A 5,062-nucleotide genomic window follows, 5' to 3' on the forward strand; every position below is an offset into this window, starting at 1 on the left:
ATTTTATTTCCAACATGCAGTATATTTCCAATATTGTGTCCAATATACTGTATATTTCCAATATTTTTCCAATATGCAATATATTTCCAATATACAATACAAGGGAAAAATTGTTGTACAAATCAAGCTTATTGCTATTTGAAATGTGTTTGTTTCAGTAACGGAAAGCAGTACGCCAGTCAGTCTTAAGATATTAAAAACAGTGTAAACAGAATTACCAGTACTTATAAAGCGGGATTTTGAAAAGGCGGCTGCGATGGCTAAGGGTGAGCATAAAAAAATGATCGGCCCCTATTATGCTATATCTTAAGACTAAATTCATCACGTAGTCAAGTGTATTAAATGATAAGTTACTATACATTATTGTAATAGTAACTCTCTCTCTCTCTGTCTCTCTCTCCTCACGAACATTCCGTTACAATTATTCATCTCTAATTATTTTAAACTCTCTCTGTCTGTCTCTCTCTCTCTCTCTCTCTCTCTCTCTCTCTCTCTCTCTCTCTCTCTCTCTCTCTCTCTCTCCTCACGAGCATTCCGTTACAATTATTCATCTATAATTATTTTGAACTCTCTCTCTCTCTCTCTCTCTCTCTCTCTCTCTCTCTCTCTCTCTCTCTCTCTCTCTGTATACCTGCGACTGGAATACCGTTTAATTACAAGCGTTATGTCTCAGAGACTATGAAGCTCGCCTGGAAAGTTTAATTGTATTGAGAGGCGCTGCGTTTAGTGTAAAGCATGAGACTTACTGAGGCGGGAGTGTGTGTGTGTGTATATATATGTGTATATGTGTTTGTGTGTGTATAAGTATATGTATATTTATATAGATACACACACACACATATATATATGCACATATATACACGTATATTATGTGTGTATGTGTATATAAATAAATAAATACCCAGAATTTTTAAAATTAGTATTATCTGACAATTCCCAGTACGAAAATTCCGAATTTCAATGAAATCCCCAGGACTGATACCTCGTTTTCACTGATGAGAAACATCGCCGCCGCCTCCTTGTGCCGATTGAACAAATTAAAACGAATTAAATTTTGCTCTCGTGTCCTGTGGGAGACAATTTGCGAGGTCCTGTCATTTCGGGAGTCAGACTTTGCTGTGCAGGACTTTGCGTCACCTGGAATGTAATGCAAATAGTTTGGCGTCTAATCAGACTCTCTCTCTCTCTCTCTCTCTCTCTCTCTCTCTCTCTCTCTCTCTCTCTCTCTCTCTCTCTCTCGTAATTCTCACGGTCATTCAGTCAGAGTTAATTCTTTTCTTTAATTATTTACCTCTCTCTCTCTCTCTCTCTCTCTCTCTCTCTCTCTCTCTCTCTTCTCTCTCTCTCTCTCTCTCTCTCTCTTTTTTAATTCTCACGATCATTCAGTTAGAGTTATTTCTTTTAATTTTCTCTCTCTCTCTCTCTCTCTCTCTCTCTCTCTCTCTCTCTCTCTCTCTCTCTCTCTCTCTCTCCTCACGAGCATTGTTACAATTATTTATCTCTAATTATTTTCAACTCTCTCTCTCTCTCTCTCTCTCTCTCTCTCTCTCTCTCTCTCTCTCTCTCTCTCTCTCTCTCTCTCTCTCCTCTCGAGCATTGTTACAATTATTTATCTCTAATTATTTTCAACTCTCTCTCTCTCTCTCTCTCTCTCTCTCTCTCTCTCTCTCTCTCTCTCTCTCTCTCTCTCCTCACGAGCATTGTTACAATTATTTATCTCTAGTTATTTTCAACTCTCTCTCTCTCTCTCTCTCTCTCTCTCTCTCTCTCTCTCTCTCTCTCTCTCTCTCTCTCACGAGCATTGTTACAATTATTTATCTCTAATTATTTTCAATTCTCTCTCTCTCTCTCTCTCTCTCTCTCTCTCTCTCTCTCTCTCTCTCTCTCTCTCTCTCTCTCAGACGAGATTCAGAATCACGTTATTCCACAATGGGTTGCCTTGGAAACCTTCAACTACTAGAGTCTGCCAGTTGGTCTGGCACGGATTATCTGTATAAGATGATGTTTTCCTTGCTGATTAAAGAGAAGAAAAGTAGGAAGTGTAAGTTTTCAGCAAATTACAAAAGTAAGTAATATGAATTGAGGCTGTTCCATAGAGTGATGTCATTTGTACACACGCCCTTATATCTATCTGTCAGTTTCTATATATATATATATATATATATATATATATATATATATATATATATATATATATATATATATATATATATATATATATATATATATATATATATATATATATATATATATATATATATATATATATATATATATATATATATATTTATGTATTTATTTATTTATACATATAAGTGTGTGTGTGTGCGCGCGCGTGCACGTGTGTGTTTGTGTTTGGACGTTATTATTTTGAGAAAAACTCCAATAGTCTGTTAGAAAACTCCTCGTCTTGGGAAAACAAAAAAGATCTGGAGTGTCCAAACCAGGTCTTCAAATTGGGCATTCACCTCAAACACAAGAACTATCGGGGCTCTCTCTCTCTCTCTCTCTCTCTCTCTCTCTCTCTCTCTCTCTCTCTCTCTCTCTCTCTCTCAGATTTTCCCATTTCCTCATCAAGAGTGTAATTAAAGACCTCTAACTTTTGATTTCTTTTTTCCCGGAGAGATTTTGATCATGATTCCTCACGATTCTTCCTTTTTCTTATTTTTTGAGAGCTGGTTTTCATTGTTGACTTTTTTTCATTCTGTTCTCTTAATATTTTTCTTCTTTTTTTGGTTTTTTTTTTTTTCTGTCTTTGATGTAAATATTAAGTTGTTAACACTCTTTTTTTTTATTTATATTACTTCTTTAACTCTTTTTATATCTTATTTGTTGGTATTACAGGTATTTGTTTTCTGTCTTTGATGTAAATATTAAGTTGTTATTGAATTATGATATTTTAATAGTGATAGTTGAATATATATATATATATATAATATATATATATATATATATATATATATATATATATATATATATATATATATATATATATATATATTATATATATATATATTTATAAATATACATATATAAATATATATATTATATATATATATATATATATATATATATATATATATATATATATATATATATATATATCACCATTATTATTAAAATATTTATCAAAGATTTTATCTTTCTTTTCACATCATTTACATATTCTTCTATGGCGTATTCTTGGCATATTTAAGCATCCTCTAAGACTGAAGGAAACTCTTTTTGTAAAACAAATTCTTATCACCCCAAATCTGTTGACAAAAGTTTAAGTAATAGGAAAGTTTATCTTATTTTTTTTTAATAATCAAATACCACAGACGGGACTATAAGCATACAATGAATTTTTGACGCATGTGATTGACATAATGTCATATTCAATACATGAATCCATGGCAACTGGTTCCTATGTCTTTGTACATTTGCTAGCAGGAAGATAAGTTTTGTTTATTTCAATTTTTTTTCTTTAAACCGAAATGAATATTGCAGATAAGTTGCAATATGTCTTCGAAGTCAATGAAATTGCAACTTTAATGTTAATGAATTTGTATGTGGTTGGAATTTTCCGTTCACTTTCTGAGCCCTTTGAGGACATAGTACCTACTGATAGGTCTCTCTCTCTCTCTCTCTCTCTCTCTCTCTCTCTCTCTCTCTCTCTCTCTCTCTCTCTCTCTCTCTCTCTCTCAAATATTAGACCCCAGATTTTTCCTCTTCAAGGACATAGTAAAAATATTCATTCTTGGGCATACCTACTGATAGCTCTCCTCTCTCTCTCTCTCTCTCTCTCTCTCTCTCTCTCTCTCTCTCTCTCTCTCTCTCTCTCAGATATTAGACCCCAGATTTTATCTCTCTAATGACATTGTAAATACATTCATTCTTATCTCTCTGATCTCTCTCTCTCTCTCTCTCTCTCTCTCTCTCTCTCTCTCTCTCTCTCTCTCTCAAATATTAGGCCCCAGATTTTTCCTCTTTAAAGGCATAGTAAAAATACACATTCTTGTGGGTACCCACTGATAGGTCTCTCTCTCTCTCTCTCTCTCTCTCTCTCTCTCTCTCTCTCTCTCTCTCTCTCTCTCTCTCTCTCTCTCTCTCGGAAATATTAGAAACACCAGCCTTTCCCGTCGCCGAATTTGTTACTGTGATTTTATGCCATTCCGTTGCTCGGGCAATTCTCCGAGTAATATATCTATTTCATCTCGCTTCTTGTTTTAGCGTTTCTTTTATTTTTTTATTTTCTATTCTTTTCTTTTCTTTATTTGTTCCGCTGTCTTGCTCTGAGATGCTCCTCACATTCTTGTCCTCATACGTTTGTCGGTTTATTTTCCAAGAGCAGAATTTATTCATTCTTTTCTACTTCCGTTTCTCCATTTGGTGTCAAAAATAAGTTTGATATATATAGTTTCATGTTAGTATTTATTTTTATTCATCTGTTTTCTACAAGAGAAATTTCAAACCACCCATCCTACGCCATTTTGTCTCTAGAAAAAGAAAAAACCAGTTCTCCAATATTCTACCTTTCCTTCCCATACCCTCCACCACACCCCCCGCCGGCCCCGCCCTCCTCTCCACTTTCCAAGATGAGCTTGTTTGTACGCTTGCATGCAAATGCTTGTTGTCTCAGGCACGGCGGGGTGTTGTTTCCTTCTTCTTATTTTTTTTTTCCGCCGCAGAAGGCGCTGACGAAGGCACTCTCCCACCAACGAGGTTCTCCTGATTGTTCGGATCCGTTTTTTGGCGACTGCAATGTCTCCTTCAGATAAGTTGGCTCGGGAAAGGAAGCGGTTTCCCTTTTGTCGCAGCTGCTTCGAGAATATATTGTGCCGGGAAGCGTCGTTCCGCCGAGGTCTTTTCTGCTGGACGAGATATGTTTTTGTGGAAGGTTTTTCTTGAGGATTACCAAAGGATTGCTGGGAATAATTTAACGGATGTGTGTATTATTGAACCAGTTTCTATATGTTTACTTTTTTAGTTTTCTGTAAAAGACAACTATTGCACCGGCTTAGTTTGTCCGTCCGCACTTTTTCTGTCCGCCCTCAGATCTCAAAAACCACTGAGGCTAGAG

The sequence above is a fragment of the Macrobrachium rosenbergii genome, chromosome 23 (genome assembly GCF_040412425.1).
Source record: "Macrobrachium rosenbergii isolate ZJJX-2024 chromosome 23, ASM4041242v1, whole genome shotgun sequence".
Taxonomy (NCBI): Eukaryota; Metazoa; Arthropoda; class Malacostraca; order Decapoda; family Palaemonidae; genus Macrobrachium; species Macrobrachium rosenbergii.